Here is an 18,120-nt window from a genome sequence, read left to right as displayed (position 1 = left end):
CTGAAGTGGCGCATCGGAACTTTGTGCTAGCCCCTCTGGGCAGGAGTGAATCTCACCCCCCAGAGAACAACATACTCAAGGAACTTAGCTCATTTTGCTGTTCACGAATCACAAGCAGACATATCATTCCAGAAGAGTGCATTAGTCACAGCTACTCCTTCTATGGTATGTGCAAACATGCTCCTGCCTAGTGGTTAGCTTGCAATCCGTTCCCCACCACTATTCAATCCCCATGCTGCATGAGCAGTCTGTTAGAGTTCTGCTTCATTACTGCATCACACCCAAACCAATGATGGCCAAGCAAACCCTTCTTGCACCAAACCATATGCAAACCCCCATTTGCACATGTATATGTCGCACTCCCTCTTTCCAGCAGCACTTGTGCAAACAACCCACACTAATGTGAACAATCGTAAGAAGTAAGTTCCAGGGTGTGTGTTTAGTGCCAGCACATATCTGTGGATTTTATTTGACTGTCAGGGAATATTTTTGCACAGTTATTTACCTAACTCCAGTGCTGAGCATGTCCTGCGAGGACTTGAGCATCTTGGACACCCATGGAGCACTCAGGCCCCAATCCAGCAAAGATTTAGGCATGTGCTTCGCTCTATGCGCTGCAAGTAGTTCCACTGACATTGATGTGAATGCAAAATATTAAGAACATGTACCAGTTTTTGCAGGCTCAGGGTCCTAGAGTGCTCGGCTTTTGAGAAAAAGTCCCCTGACAGGGCACTCTACTCACTGCAGATAGTACCCCTTCCTGGCCATTCTGGGGATTAGCTCTGCACAGCTGTTGCCCCTTCCTGCAGTTGCACTCCACCATGCTCTGTCTCTTTCGCCGGCTGTGGCCCTTCTCTTGCTCCAGGAGGCAGTGCCTCCTCATCATGACTCAGCCCTCTGGCTGGGTCACTGAGCATGGATTCCCCTTCTCGGATACCAAACCTCTTCCACTTGACTGGTCGCAGGCAATCTACTCCGGCACTGCCCCAATGGTGCCATTTCCCCAGTGACTGGTAGGGGAACCCGGACCCGCCCACTACTCCAGGTTCTAGTCCAGGGATCCTATACCTGCCAACTATGGTCCACTTTCCCGCAGATCCTGTTGCTCCTTCTGCAGCTTCTGGTCCTGGTCCCCATCCCCTGGGTGTACCAGCTCAAAGTCCCTTCTCCCAGGGAGTAACTGCAGGCTACTGAACCCCCTAGCCTCAAACACACTTTCCTGCTCCCAGGGAGGGACTACAGACTACTTCCCTGCAGCCCGTTTCTGCTGCCAGCTTCCTGGCTTTATAAACCCAGCCCAGTTCCTTCCCCAGATGGACCGTATCAGCAAATTAGGCCTTAGCATGCCCTGGCTTTCCTTCAGGTGCAGCCTATAGGTGAACTGGCCTAATCCACCCCTTTGGGCCTTGTGTGGGGTAGACACCCCATCACAGTCCTCAGCTGCTTGCCAGGTTAGACTCTTAGCCCCAGCCAGCCCAAAGGCCAGATTCTGCCTCCCCCTATGCAAGGAAGTAAGGGAGTAAAAGGCACCCCCACCTGCACTGACTACCCAACTGTGAGTAATACTGGGGGTTACTCCCCAGCAGCCCCTCTCCCATGCAGGTGGTGATGAATGGGCAGGGCCATGGTTACAATCCCCTGACCCCCAATGTGCTGAGGGCCATACACTGCAGCAGGCATCAGTTAAGCACAAGGCATGTTCCCTCCATCCCGCAGCCGGGGAACTGGGAGGCAGATTGTGATTCTTGGAGCAACAATGTGCTTGCCAAGCTGCTCCCAGGGCACTGCCCCCTCCACAGGACTCAGCCACACCTGAACACCAGCCCCAGTTTGTGATTCCTGTGTGCACACACACTGGGCCTCCTCCTGCTACCGGTATAATCAGTGGCAGCGCAGAACCAGTCCCTCAGTGCTGCTCACCCGACCACCGGCCCCTCCCCTGCTAACACGTCCTTGAGGAGGGGGACAAGGCTTAAAATAAACATGCAGCAGCAATATGATGCTCGAACAGCGCGCCCTGCTTAGCTTGGGAGAGTCATAAAAACCACTCCGTGCCCGCTGGGAATTCAATCACAGGTGTCTGATTAGGCTCAGCCCCGTCTCAAACTGGATTTCCAGGTGTGCTGATTATTCCTCATGCCAGCGCAATCACTGCAGGCTGGAGAGATAGCAAAGACTGGGGGATAAAATTAAGTGCACGAAAGGTGCCGGATTGATAGCCCCAGAGATGGCAATCCTCTGTTTACCCCCAGAACAGGTAAGTCACAAGCAACAGCAGGGCCAGATCACCCTCCCCGTCCTGCCACTGTGCCCTCTCTGTGGGCACTGTGGTCCCAATTCAGGGAAGCACTCAGGACTTAAGCACACATTTAAAGCTAAGCACTTGCCTACATGCGCTACTGAATCGGGGCCTCAGGACCTGATCCAAAGCCCTCTGAAGTCTTGCCATTGACTTCAATGGAGTTTGGATCAGAACTCAAGTAACCTTGCTCCCCTCCTTCAAATCGCTCCCCAATGCTCACTATTTCCAGCTACCTTTTCAACACTAACCTCCATTCCGGCCCTGCCCACCTCTTCCCTGGTGATTGCCTACAGAATGAATTTAGCAATACTTTCAAGGAAGAAATCTTGTTTTCAATGAGAATTTTGCTCAATTAACCCCCTCCGAATCGGATCCCACATACTGATAATGGGAAGAAACAATTCGCGGTTGTAGGAAAGGTCAGATTATAATGAAATTAAAAATGTTAATAAATGAAAAAGCCTTAAATCCTCAGTTAAACAAAATCATATCCCCTGGCATGAGGTCACCATAGGAAGCCAATGAAAAAGCAAATCTAATAAAAGGAGTTTTGATCAGAATGGCAAATGGGAGGGGAAAAGTGTCAGCATCATAAACTGACTACAGATCAGGCCCACCGTTATCACAGACACATGATCAGAACTTAATAGTATTTGACATTTCACTAATTTAACCCGGGCTTCTTGGGAAAAGAGAAAGAACATTATTAATTTGAAAGATCTGCCTCTGGAAGAGTGAAAGGAAGGGCCTCAGAGCACAGGCTGGGAAAGAAAAGAAAATTTTAAAAGGAAAATGGTTTCTTTATATATGTTTCCTCTTTCTTCCTCTGTCTTCTAGCCTAGAAAGAGAACCTAGTTAAAGTACAGACTAAGGGTCAGAGTTTCCATTCCCATGGCACCAAGGCAATGGAAACTGGCTAGGTCACTATCACACTTTCAGGGGAACTGAACCTGTATTTCCCCCATTCCAAGTGTGCCCAGCCAGGTCTCAGGACTCCTGAAGTCACCTGTCTCTGGGCAGGGACCGTTGTCCCACTTCAGGGGTTTTAAGGCTGCACGGCCCCTTCTGTACAACTGTGATATCCTCAGTAAGCTCCTGTGCTTTGCTTTCTCTCTGAGGGCTATGAACAGCGTGTAGCCAGCAGTCACAAGTTGTCACACAGCAACTTGTAAGCAAGCGCACTTATTCTTAAGGTAAAAGCCTTACAGAAAAAAACATCATAAAACAGATTTTTAACACACGCTGAACATACCAGGAGTCACCATCAGTCTAGTAAGCCAAAGTCTTCCCAACCTTTTTGCCAGGGTTTGCCCCCCACATACACTTTGACAGCAGGTCCTGTCCATTTGCTGGATCAGAAAGCAGGCCCCAGGTCAGTTTAAATCCAGCCTTTTTATAGCAAAAGGCCTTTCTTTGGCTGTTAGTCTCTGGAAAACCCGGATTGAATCAGTATATGCCAGTCTCCCCGGGGTGGTACCTCTCTGGAGGTGTTACAGCTTGAATGATTCACCTTAATCACCCTTCCACACATACATTGGTTTTGGTTCCTGGAGGAGCTGTGGTAAACCCACCTCCCTAGAGCTGCGCATAATCCCTAGCCCACAATGATACACAAACCATTCAGATATTGGTTCACACACACGGCTATTGCATGGAGTTCCCGTACCTGTCCAACTCAGCACCTGGGAATTCCCTCCAGTGTGGGGAGTCCTCAGCTAATGCGCAGCCGGCACAGACAGCTCCTGGGCTACCTGGGCCTGGAGTAGAGGGCAGGTTGGGGTGAAAGGAAGTGCCGTTGGAGCGCTACAGTGCGCCAGCTACTCTCAGTGGCTGGGCAGCTACGTGGGGCCAGATTGTCAATTGTTCAGCCTCTGCAAGTGGTGCCACATCTACAACTGTTCAGCACCAAGTGTGCTCCCCATGTGCGCCAAGTGAGCAGCTTTGAAAATCTGGCCATTTATTCTGATATCTAAATGAGAGCTGAGCTCTCCCCTCTGAGGGATGCCGAGCAACTGAAAATCTCACCCTCAACTCTTTTGAAAAGCAGGAGGAATTTAGAGCACAGAGCTGGCTTGAGAATCAAGGGAGCACAACTGGTTTCTCTGCACTCCACCATCTGCAGCTGTACTCCACAGAGAGACTCTGGGCCTAACATGGTCTTCTATATTGAACTGAAGAAGTGGATCAACGTCCGCTACAGGTGAAGCCCAGCCAACAATAATTCTGGTGAAAGGTTAGCCTCTCCAACCGAGCAGATCAGAGCAAGCAAAAACATTTCCTTGAGATGACATTTGCATAGATTTCATAGTGAGAATTCAACACCTTAATCCTAACACAGCAAAAGTCTCCAGCTACCAGCCCAAGCAGGTCTGGAAATGTCAGGGGATATCATCATTATCTTCTCACCATAATATAGTTGATTGGGAGACTGCCAAAAATAAAAGACTAAGGATTTCTATTGTATGGCAATGTGAATGTCACAAGGGGAGAGCTTTTCAGGAGCTGATCCAGAAGGGTGAAATTAGAGTGACTTTGGAGAAAGAGAATCTTTGTGCGAAATCCCAGGATGCTGCTTTGCAGGTAATGGGCTTCTACAGGGGAGGTTCCTTTTTAAATCTAATTGGTTAAAAAAAAGTAGCTGGATGTACTTTCATCAGCGGGGGAAGGTTGCTTCACTTAATCCTCAAACTTTTTAAAAAGTACTTTCTGGATCTTCCCCTGGTATTTTAAGAAACTTTCAGCATTCGTAGAGAATTATTTTAAAGGATTTTTGAAATTGTCATTTTTTTCCAGTGGAGTTGAATATTATTACATACCAGAGTCTGAACTGATACCTGCAGGGCAGCCAATTTAGCTCCATTTATTTCCACTGCTTTATCAAGTTTCTCTCTTGATTTTTCTGCGGGGTCCAGCTGAGATGCCATATTATTAAAAACAGAGCTGGGATGGAGCTGCAAAGTTTGATCCCAATTCTGGATGTGGATCCCCAGTTTCCACAGAATTCTGTTGTCTACAGGAGCACCCAGAGGTCTCTCTCAGGAACAGGGCCCCATTTTGCTAGGTGTGCAAAACCATATTAACAGACTCGGTCAGTGCCCCAAAGAGCTCAAAAATCAAAGACATTTTTATTTAATCCATGTTCTTAGCTAAGCAGGGCATCTCTCAGAGTAGCTAAGGCTGAGTAACATCAACTGTGTTGGGCCCATTACCTGGGGAGCAGCCTGGAGGAATTCTTATTAAAGATCCCTACTGTTGTGCCCCCAATTCATTTGCCAGCTGGGCCTTTATCTTTAAATCCCCATCCATAGACTGGCCTGAATCTGCAAAGAGTTGTCAGGGAGATGTCACATAGAATCCGTATCTTCCAGGCTTATTGCACTCAGGCAAAATCAATGTCCTGAGGCCACACCCCTCACCCCACCTATGCCAGCCACTGTGTCAATCACAGAAAGACTGGGGGTTGAAGTCAGGGAGGTCTTTCTCTGAGGCAGGAACCATCCAGGCCTTTGTATCTCACTGCAGGAGATGGACTTTGCTGGTCTGCCCCTTGCCTTGTGTAGAAGTGGCACCTGGCTTAATCCTCAAGAAAATCTAAAACGCTAAATATCCTCCAGCTACAGTGCTCAGCAAGCAGAGCTGAGGTAGAACAAAAGGCCAGGCAGGCTCAGATTCAGAGCAGAGAGGCCCCATATAAAAGAAACAGCAAACATTCCTTATGTTCACTAGACCATCGGAGCATCCCCCTGCCCATTCTTCATAATTACCGTGTTCTATTTGTTCCCTCTGAAGCATCTGGCACCGTCCACTGTTGGAAGACAGGATCCTGGGCTAGGTGGACTATTGGTCCCACCCACTGTGGCCATTCTTATGTTAAGGCACTCACCTAGGATGTGGGAGACCAGGTTCAAGTCCCTGTTCTAGCTAATGTAGAGCAGGGACTTGAATGTGGGTTTCCCACATCCCACGTAACTGCCCTAACCTCTAGGCTATTGGCTAGGCTGGGGTCTCATCCTGGACCTGAGAAACCTTCCTGATGAAGGTTTCAGAAAACATTTCAGTTCTGATGAAACGCCATTTTTCCAGCAGAAAAAAAAGTGCAATCAAAAATGTTTTGACCAGCTCTAAGGGGGATCAGTCCACTCCTACCCACAGAACCCAAGCTGTAGGTCCCCAGAGAAGGAGCTTCTCAGCCGGGGTAGGGGGTATTGCAGAAGTGCAAAATACTAACAACTTTCTGTACCGCCCTGAAAGTCTGCAATCAAAACAGTTCATACCTCCTGCTTCCCTTTTGCCTCAAGGGCCAAATCCTCAGCATGGAAGGCAATGGCACTGTGTCAGATTGCACCTGAACATCTGGTCCTGTGTTCTCCCCAGCAGTTCATCCTCTTCCTATTGCTCGCTGTTCTCTCTCCACCATCCCCCCAATTGCTAGACCTGGTTGGAAATTTTCCAGCAGATGATCATTCTGATGTAAAATGCAGCTTCTGCAAAACCGAAATGTTCCTTGGGGAAAATCTTGATTTTGCCCAAAATTTTCAATTTCCCATTGGAAAAATCCAAATTAAATATTTCATTTTGGGTCAGTTGGACCTGCTTTGGAACATTTTGTTTTGTTGAACTGACCCAGAATATTTAGTTTCAAATCAGTTCAATAAAATGTCAACCTGCATTTCCTTATCAGCACATTGTCTTATGGGAGATGGCATTTAGATCCCCGTTCTGTGGTCCGGGCTGAGCTCCTTTGAGGACTATATCACCCATAACAGATGGCAGATTTCTGTCTGACCAAGCACTGTGCATTATCTGAGTCACATGACTGGTTGCATCATGGGAGATGTAGGCCGGCCAGGCAGCTTAATCCATGGGGTTCATCAGGCTCCTGAAGTACAATTCCCATAAGACAATGTACCAAAATGGGAAAATACAGTTTAATGTTGAATTGACTCAAAATGAAGCCTTTAGGGGCATTTCAAGAAACAAGCGTTTCAATTTCAGGAATATCAAAATGTTTCAATCTAAGCAAAATATTTCAACATTCCCGACTCAAATGTTGTTGGGATTTCCATTCTATGAAAAATGTCAACATTTCATTTTTTGTGTCCTGATTTGGGACCAAAGCAGATGTTGCAATGTCAGAATTTCACATGGGACAGAGATTCTGAATTTCACTCAGTGCTACTGATTCCTCAATTTCATCCCTTGCTTAACTCCATTCACTTCAGTGCAGTTACAGCAGGGATGGGTTTAGCCCTTGCCTCATATCACTCCATGTGTTATCTATCCAACTGAGGCCTGAGCTTCCCCCCTATTGAAGTCAGTGGCAAAGCTATTTATGTCAATGGGTGCAGGATCTGGTCCTTAGATCTGGGGCATAGCTTCATACGTCTGTAAAGGGCTCTCCACCCCAGTGGCAATATGCAAATAATAGATTAAAAACAATAACTTTGGGCCTGAACCTGGGAGGTGCCTCTTTGACATAAATAGGAGCTGTGGACATTCAGAATTTCATTAGATCAGGCTTCTCTGTCATATAAGAACGGGTCAGTCCAATGGTCCATCTACCGTAGTAGCCCGTCTTTTGACAGTGACCAGTGCCAGATGCTTCAAGAGAACAGACAGAACAAGATAATTTATTGAGTGATCTATTTCCTGTCATCCAGTCCCAGCTTCTGGCAGACAGAGGTTTAGGGACACCCAGAGCATGGGGGTGTGTCCTTGGCCATCTTGGCTAATAGCCATTGATGGACCAATCCTCCATGAACTGATCCAATTCTTTTTTGAACTTTTGGCCTTCACAACATCATCTGGCAATGAGGTTGACTGGGTGTTGTGTGAAGAAATACTGCCCTTTGTTTGTTTTAACCCACTGCCTATTAATTTCATTAGGTGACTCCTGGTTCATATGTTATGTGAAGGGGTAAATAACCCCTCCTTATTCACTTTCTCCACACCATTCATGATTTTATAGACCTCTATCATATCCACCATTAGTCATCTCTTTTCTAAGCTGAACAGTCCCAGTCTTTATCATCTCTCCTCAGATGGAAGGTGTTCCATACCTCTAACATTGCTGTTGCCCTTCTCTGTACCTTTTCCATTTCTAATATATCTTTTCTGAGATGGTGCAACCAGAACTGCATGTAGTATTCCAGATGTCGGTATAGCATGGCTTTAGAGAGTAGCATTATGATATTTTTTGTCTTATTATCTATCCCTGTTCCAACACTCTGTTTGCTTTTTTAACTGCCACTGCACATTGAGCAGATGTTTTCAGGGGACTATCCATGATGACTCCAAGAGCTCTTTCCTGAGTGGCCAAATGTTTAAAAATTATGAGTCAGGTTTAAAAAAAAATCATGAGACTTTAAAAAAAAATTGCATTGTTTTTATTTGCCTTCTGGACTTTGAGCCCTTAGAAGTAATGTTTTCAAGCTTTTCTCTGCAACCTGGAGAACTAGAAATTTGCTTTATTTTTAAAGTGAAAGCTGAGATTTTCCCATAACCACAAGATTCCAGGAGCTGGCGCTTTAAGGCATCTAGCAGCTAACATGAGACTCATGCTAAAATTGAGAGATTTGGGAACACTGTAGTAAGCACAGTCCATCCTCTGTGAAGTATTCAGTCTTTCCTCTGCTTCTAAGAGACAGCCAGCAAGGGGAACTAATTAGTGGCAAACATCATTTTGCTACTGATGTGTCTGCTAGGAAACTGGAGTGAGAATACCAATGATCCTTCCATGCAGGTGGCAGAACCTAGATTGTAACCTAAGACCAGAATGTCATTGGGTGCATTACCCTTCAGCAGCTGATCTGGATTTGATGTTGTTGTTTAAGGTCTTGGAAGTGGGGAAGGAAATGATGCTGAGATATTTCAACATTTACATGATTTTATACATTCAAACAGCACCCAAGCTGACCAGCAATGGGTTTGGCTTTTGTCCTTTTTTATTAGTGCCTTTTGACAGAAAAGAAATACAAAAGGGATATTTATGAGTTCTGCAATAGGTTGGTTTGGCTCTTGCACTGTGTTTAAAATACCTCAATTGTTTCCAAACATTAAGTGTCTCCAGGATATTTACAGTCTTGGACAGGCAAAGGCAGATACAGGTTAAGGTTGTCTGGCTGCTCACATCATAAATGTGGACGTACAGCAATGTTTGCTGCTAGGATGCAGAGGTATCTCCCAGGCAGACTCACTCATGCTTCCCAAATCCAAACCCAATCGAAATTTAGACAAGGCTGGGAGGAAAGATACAGAGGCACTAAATACAATCTGGAAAGGAGGCTGCAATGGACAGCTCTGTGTTATGACACATTCTGGTGTATGAAACTGTCTGCTGCCTGCTTTCCGTCAGTTTGGTTAAAGCTTTTCCTAATCCTAAAGCCTTGTTTCTTTTTACTTACTTTTTTAAAATGAGTCCCACCCCTCTGGTGCCAGGGGCTCTGCCTAGGGAACAGCATGTGCAGCGGGAGAGCCAGGGAGGGAAGACAGGGCTGGATGTCACAGGAGGGGAGAAGAAATGCTCAGATTTGCAGGCCAGCAATGACGGTTTCTGATGCGAGACCAGCGCTAGCAAATATTTCTCCGTCCTCGCTCCAGTAACTCTGCAGTCTCCTCCCCATCCCCGCCTCCCCTCTCTCTCTCTTCCATTCTGGCTTTACTTTGCCCTCTTCATCTCTCTTTTACTGCCTGAGCATGACTTTGCCTCATCCTCTCTCTCTGCTGGCCCCTTGTCCTCCATTTCTGCTTCCATGCTCTCTTTATCTTTGGGGCTTTTTGGTTTTGTCTGGTTTTCCTTTCTGCTTTTGCATTCCATTCATCTCTCTCCTTCCATCTCCCTGATCCTGAAAGGCTTGTCAGTAGAAAAAACATGAGCTCCAATTCTTCTAGTTCTATTTACCAAATAAGGCCTGGAGTCAGATTTTATCTAAGAAAAAGAAAATGAATTGGATGCAAGTAGGTTGTGGGGGAGCTCCTAAGTGAAGAAAAATGAGGAAAGCAAAAGAGGTGGCAAAGGAAGAAAATACAGAGCCAGGCCTCCCCCCGCAGGAAAGGAAACTTTAGAAAACAAGGCAAAGATTTTCTTTTTATGAAGTGGGTTCAATTAGCCCTTCCTGTCTGAGCACTGTATTCAGAGGATTTGGTTCTCTGGCATGTTCAGGGCCAGAGGCACAAGAGTCAGATTCTGATCTCAGCTTCTCTGGCATAAATCTTGAGCAACCCCTCACTAATTCACACTGCTGTAGCCAAAATGAAATTCTGTCCCCGGGATGCTGCAGATCTCAGTCACAGTGGTGTAAACCCAGAGCAGCTCCATCAGTTCAAAGAGGTTACTCTGGTTTTACACCAACATCACAGAGAGCATCTAGCTGCTGATTCATTTCCCCCCAGTCCGGCCGCAGAGTGATATCTCACCGAATCCTCAAAATTAGAGATGGGAATAAGCTATTCAGAATGCTCCCTATGCCCACGGTGCATTTCACAGAGCTGTGTGCAAGCCGGGTTTGCATGCCTAGCTGTAGCACATGCCTGGCACCCCGCCTTCCCCCTCTCCTTTCAGTCTCCTTCTCCCCTCCCCGATTTGTATGCAAACTCAATGAGTCAGAGCAATGAAGCATTAAGGCAGAATGATTGTGTCGACTTCAAAGGGAGCAACAAGCAGCTTCTAAAGCGAAACCCAGGACTTAACAGATTTGGGGATGAAGGACAGGGGTAGTGGGGAATTTCTGTATGGCAGGGGCTATAGTGTGTTTGATCTTCCCTCTCCTACACCAGAGACCCTGTCACTACTGTGCTGATTTCCCATTCATGCATCTGTCTGCCTAGGGATTTCTCTGCCCCTGTAGTATCTGAGCCCCTCACAAACATGAATGGATTTACCTTCAACACCCCTGTAAGGTAGGTCAATCTTATTATCCCCCATTTTATATGTGGGTAAACCGAGGCACAAAGAGATGTAATGGGTGACTTGCCCAAAGCCACGGGAAGGCAGCATCAGAGCTGGGGTTAAAATTCAGGCCTTCCTAGCCTCGGGTCACAGCTTTGTGCATCTTTCTCTCTGTCACCATCCATCTGGATCCATATCCCACCCGCTAAGCAAGGCCACTAGAATGAACCACAAGTCCAGAAGCTGGAGCCACTGAGATTTTCCCCTCTTCCTCCATTGGAACCAACCCTCAGATCCCTTTGCGACACCAACCCAAGGCCACACGTAGATTTCACCTTTGAGACTGGCACTTCCTCACTACAGCCTCCTGGTCCAACCCCACCCACGGTAGAGGAGGGGCGAGAATTCAGAGCCCTGCTGCCCTTCTGTCAGCATGTCCCGAGATCTCCTCAAAGACCCAGCGATCATCCTGACACTTCAGCTCATTGGCTCAATGTCCGATCCTGATGTGCATTCATCTCCATCAAGCATGGACCATTGTTCCTCTCCTTCAGCTGACTTTCCCAGCCCCTCTGCCCTTGGCCTGAAATGAGCCGCACTGGACTGCTGAACCTTGAACTGGGTGTGGAGCCCACATGGCTGCTGGGTTAGCCATAAAACCACATCTTGCACTCATCCAGATGTGTAAAGGGAGCATGAACTCTGATCCCTCTCTTACCTCCTTGGGCCTCTCAGATTCTGTCCAGGGGAATCTATTCCAACACCAACTTACCCTCCTCAACGCACCTTCAGGCCCCACTTGGCCTTCTCCTGGGTATATTCAGATGCCTTTTCTCCCAGTAAAATTCACTTTATGCGCCCACTCCTCTCCCCAGAGAAAACAGCTGGGATTGCCAATGGAGACAACAGGCACTGGGCACCCAACTTTCATTGACTTCCTGTGGAAGTGGGAACCTACCTAACTTCCTTAGGCCCCCGTGAAAATACCCCAACATCAGTAGCACATGTGCCATTTGGGATCCCCTTATTTGGATCTAGCCAACACTGTGTTCATGAAACCCCACAGGCCTGGCTCCCTCCCGTGCCTCAGACCTCATGCCGCCATTCACACCCATGCAAAGCGAGTGTGACATGCTGCTGTTCAGGCCTGGCGGAGTCTGACAGTGACCTCTCCTGTGTGAGGTGCTGGGCATGGACGAATCTGGCTCCACACCTCACACTGCTTGAACGCTCACCTTTCTCCAGTTCCATCTCCCCAGGCCTCTTTGGCCCTCCTCTTGTAGTCGCTGCTCTGAACTGGCCCCTTTCAAGCCACAAAATGATTTGTGAGTGACAGAAACAAACATTACATTTTCATAACCCTGAAGAAGGCAAGAAGAAGAGAGATGGGGGGCAGGGAAGGGAACAAGAATTCAAAGCAATTTGATCCCTGTCCACGACCCAAATCTCACTTGCCAGTTAAGACCGAAATAATAGCCTGTGGCCAAAATGAAGCAGAGTGAGAAGTCTCTTGTTGCTGGGGTGCGACTGCAATGTTATTCCACAACAAAGAGAGGGACCAGGGTGGAGGAGATGGCCAAGAATTTATTACCATACAACCCACTTATGTGCTAGGTGCTTCACCAACATAGAAGCGAGGACCCTGCCCCAAGGAGTTTATAATCTGAATAGACATCAAGAGGATGCAGAGGCCAGAGAGAGGATCTGATATGCATTGGTAGGCGTAGTCTTGAAAGGGAGAACTTGAAAGCCCAGCCACAAGGTCTTGATCCTTTTGCTCCATACACAGCTCCTCACTTTGTGTCTGGATGCAGCCACTTCTTTGGAGCCGGCCATGCTCCAAGACCGCTGGAAGGTGGCTCCGGAGCCTCCGGAGCTGTGGGGTGACAGGAGAAGGCAAATCCAGTCTTAGCTCTCACCAGTCCTCTAGTTGTCATTTTCAGTCCAGGCTTCTGTGATTTGAACTCTCTGTTGTTTTCTGTTATTCGAATGGCATTGTCTGTGTCCTGTAAATGGCTCTGGGAGGGGAGGAAGCCCTGCCAGGCCTGGGTTTGACGTGGTCAGCAGCCACCCCATGGGAACAGGTCACTGGCACAGCACTCGGCTGCACAGGTTCAGGATGACAGCAGGAAATGCAAGAGGTGTTACGGCTTTCCAATGTGAGTCTGTCAGTCCCTCTCCTCCAGCTCAGGCAGCACATGCACATCCCTTCTGCCTTTGGGGGTGGAGGACCCCGAGCTCCCTTGGCAGGCCCCATGTCTCCTTGCTGGTGCCCATCCACCAATACTGCACCCTGCCTGTGCCTGCATGTCTAGATCCCTACCCCGTCCAGGCTGACTTGCTGTCCAGTCACTGCTGGTGAGCAAAGGGCATTGGGGCAAACCAATGGAGCTGGAATTCATAGGAATTCCTGCCCTACACAGTGTCATTAACTGAACATCTCTCAGGAGAAGGCAAAGGGGCTCCCCACCCCAAATGGTTAAACTCATCAGCCCAGGGCCAATTTTGGCTGAACATATTTGACCCCATCTTACTGGGGAACTGCAGATCCACCTGGCCTTTCCTCAGCAGAAGCTGCTGTGACACCAAGGAAGCCTGCCACTGTTCAGCTCTTCACTTACCAGCAGGTGTCACTATGGCCCTGGGTGGGGGGAACCTGGGGCTCACAGTTTTGCCCATGCCAGGAGGTATCACTGTACTTAGAGGAAGGAGCTTCCCTCGCCTACCTCTGCCCCTGTCATTAAGACATCCCAGTGCTGCTGCCTGGGATCCCATCCACAATCGATAGCTGGTGCACCATAAAGAGAAGAGGACAAGCAGAGCAGGGGGAGGGACACAGAGTCCCAGCTCAGGATGCAGGAATTATCTCCTCTCCTCATGCATATGAATAGCAGCCATTGTTCCGCTGTCTGTATCCTGCACATCCCAGCTCAGCGCAGCAGGCCCCCTGTTCTCCACGACAAGCCAGCTTTTGTCCGAGGGACAAACGAGGAGGAATATTTTCGTACTGGCAACCTGTTTATCTGCAAGCAGACAACCTCACTTATCATGCCCAGGTAGCAGGGGATTTGGGGATGATGACAGGCCCATCCCCGCCACACACCTCATTTTGAGTTCTAGCCTCGCATTCAGCCTCTCTCCTCCCCTCTGTCCTAAGGGCCAGACTTTCTGCCCCCCGCCCCCTCATTTTCTGCCTCCAAAATGGACGCCCTGGGAAGGCCGGGCTGAAAGTTTGCCCCTAATTGGGATGGGAAAGGAAGTACTATTGCAGGGGACAGAGGTTCTGGAGATGTTCTGGGCTGTTTTACTGTTGGACCTCAAAATCTCCCCCAAAGCACTGGGGGGCCATGCAAATGGGGAAGCCGGGAATGGGTTGCAGTGACTGTTAGGATGGGGCTGAGGTTTGTTTGATTGGGAGTTTTCTGTGAATAGGGTTTAGCCTGACGGGTCTGACCTCTATTAGGACTGAGTCAATTGATACCGTGACCATTTACCATGCTCCTAATCCAGGGTTTGGGACTAGGGAGAGGTGACGCTACTCATGTGATTTGGTTTCAGTCAAAACAGCTGAGCCCCGAGGCAGTTTTACCCCTCTGGGTTGGGGAGACTTTTCAAATGCAAGTGACTAAACAGGAAATCTACATTGTATACGTGGCCATTGAAATCAGCACTTTTTAGGTACACCCAAAGGGCATCCACACACCTAAGGCCTGGACTTCAGTGAGCTTTTGATCAGGCCCCTAATGCCAAATTAGTCCCTCCAGTTGGGTGAGCTGGATGCCATGTTTAGACACCCATGTTCGGAAATGGGCTTCCCTGTGGGCTAAGGGATGGACAGTGATCCAAGGGAAATCGATGAAAAGCTTGGTGGGCCTGGGCTCCGTTGAGCATTCACTGGCAGAACAAACCAGAAGCAGCCCAAAATAAACCTTCTCCCCTCCAAGGGAGGATGGTCTCTAGGAAGCAGGACTGAGGACCCTCCGCAACAGCAGCCTGCAGGACATGCCCCAGAGAATGAACAAGAAGAGACTAACTGAAGATCAATCTGCGATCAGTAGGGCAGAAGCCTCATTATCTCATTACCAGCAATGTGTTTGATGTTCCTGTAGCTGCAACACCACCGGCATCGAGTGTCATCTCCTCGAAGCTAGCCGCAGAAGCTGCACCCTTAACAACTACACGTGGGTTGCCTTTGTGACTCTCCTAATCAGCAGCGCGGAAATTGTGTGAAATATACAAGACTGTCACACAAGGTTAGGGAAGGAGTCAAGTGGCTAATTAGTTGGTTTATAGCTTCTTTTCTTTAAAAGGGAAACAGTCTTTTTTCCCCACAGAACATATTGTAATTAAATAGAGGAGACTATCTGCAATAATAGAATTAGAACTGGGTGGGAGAAGGAAAATAACCATTTAGCGCACTCTCTCCCCTGCTAGGGCACTGCTAGAAAGCCCCTGATGAGAAGGGTTAGGTATTAGGGGAAATAAACTCACACACCACAGACAGTGACAATATCAGGGAGCTAAGGGCCATGTTTACCCCCCAGGATAACCTGAAACAATCCCTCAGTTGTAAGTGAATGTTTTCTGGCTGGGAGAAGGGGGAGAGGCTTAAACGAGGGTGTAAAAGGATTGGGGCTTAGCTGATAGCGCCCTCCTCTTACTGGACCAGGTTTTGCTCTCGCTGAGTCCCTGGGGGAGCTCTGCCGGAGCTGGCCCAAGGGATCCACACCCTCAGCTTTCTGGAGGGTGTTTTCAGTCGTCCCCCTGTCCCATTTTCTGCTGCCCTCTTTTATGTGGCTCAGCTAATTAAGTTCCCGCTCTTTTCTCCAGTGAAGCAGATGGGGCTAATCAGCCAGCAGCCAGCTGCACACCCCTGACCCCACAGGAATGGTATCCCTTTCCCTTCCACCTTCACAGCTGGGTTCTCAGGGAACCTTGGGTAGGACTCGCCCTCTTTGATTTCAGTCTGGATAGGTTGTTTATGAGTGGTTGGAATCTTGTAAGAGTTGCGCCAAGTAGAGTTTTTGTTTTGCAAAATCTCCTCAGCAGGATTCCTTTTCTACCAATCAAATCGACCCGTTTGTATTATCTGAGCACCTCAAACTCAGCCCAGGGCAGTTTCTGATCCCAGCCCCATGGGATCCGAATGCCTGATGTTCGGCAGGGATGAGAGAAGTGTTTGGCTGTCAGATTTTGCTCCATCTCTAAAACAAGGACCCAAGTTGCTTTTTTATTTTGGAAACCAAGCCCAACCAGGGCTGGCTCAGGGCCAGGTTTTATTTTATCCAACCCAAAGCTTGCTTGGGTGGGGGTGAACCATTCTGCCTTTGACCCTCTCTGAGCCCAACGCACATAGCTGTGGATGGGAGGTGCTATTGGAATTCATGGGCCATTATACACAGGGGTATGTATTTTCATTTGGAGTCTGATGTCCACAAGTGTACTGGTGGGGCTTAAGGTCCCACAAATGCACAGCTAGACAGGGAGTGATGCAGGACTTAACCTTAGACTGTTACAGGCACGTCCCCATCCTTCATACCCTCAATGAGAGATGGGCCACAGCATCCAGGATGGGAAGGAACCAAGCTGACAATCCTGGAGATGTCTCTTTATCCCACAGCAAAGACAGTGCAGTGTGACCTTCCCCCATGTCACCAACCAACATGCTTCATCCTTCACCTGGAAAGACCAGGTCTTTTAGTTCATTTAGACCCCTTATTTTAACTGAGGCTCCAAGCAGAGAAACTCAGCAGTCCCCGTTGTGATGGAGGTTTTGTAATGAGAATATTTGTCCAGGAGGATGCAGCCTGAGACCCACGAACTCATTCCGCATTAAGCACCAAAAAGCAAGCTGATGGGAAGGATGCCACTGATCTGGGCTCAATTCAACATTTCAAGTCACTAGTGCTGAAAACCATCTGGCCAGCTGTTGTGTTTCCTTCCTTCCTTTGCTGGATTCCTGATGTCTGCCTCATGCACCGTCACCTTGCATTGCTACTACCTGCAACAGTGGGATCTGACAGCCTGCAAGAGCCCAGGTGGCTTCAGCACGGAAGAAAATGTAAGTGAAGAGCGTGGAGGGGATGTTTGCGTCAGTTTGAACCAAATATAGTGAGAGCTGCTGCAAGTTTGCCACTCCCATGCACCCTCTTAATTCTACCAATGCATCTCAATCTGGACCCGCGGCATCCACAGTCAATCCTGTCTTTTCCCCCTGCCCAACTGCCAATCCCTGATCATCAGCACCTCTGCTATTCCACTCTGGGGATCTCACTCTTCTCTGCCAGTGCCCCACTGGCCATGCAGCACCTCTGCTATTTCGGTGTGGATCACCCCACAGCTCTGCCAGTACCAGGACCTGCCTAACTATGGGAGAGAACCCGAGTCCTGAATTAGACAAGGAGGTGGTGACCAAAACTCCGCCAAAGAATTCCCCCCTTTTTTTTCTTCAATACAGCTGACATTTCTGGCATCTGATGCCAACAGCAACTCTAATTCTCAGCTTCCCTGCACCTTCTCTACCGCAGACAGATTTCCCCTGATGCTAAGCATCCTACCAGATCCCAATGGTTTTGATCAGAGCAAGCAGTGCTCAGCAGGTTTGGAGATCAAGTCTAAATTAGGGCTGGTCTGTCATCTGGAGTTTGGAGTGGGTGGGCCTGGGCAGGGAGATTGGGAGGGGAAATAGAGAGTGACAATGTTTCTCTACAGACCAGGGCACCTGTGATGTACACACCCAGTTGGCAGCTTGCGTTCCCAGATTCCAAACCCACTCAGACATTCTGGGTTTAAAGCGCTGACTGACACTCTCGCCTGACTGAGTCAGAAGCCCACCACCTCACCAACTTGTCTGATTTTATCCCATGTTGCATGAGAACAGGTGTTTTCCTTAATGCCCCAGCTCCTGGAGTCATGTGATTCTTTCAGAATC

The sequence above is a fragment of the Trachemys scripta genome, chromosome 10 (genome assembly GCF_013100865.1).
Source record: "Trachemys scripta elegans isolate TJP31775 chromosome 10, CAS_Tse_1.0, whole genome shotgun sequence".
Classification (NCBI taxonomy): domain Eukaryota; kingdom Metazoa; phylum Chordata; order Testudines; family Emydidae; genus Trachemys; species Trachemys scripta.
Note: the sequence above shows the minus strand (reverse complement) of the source record.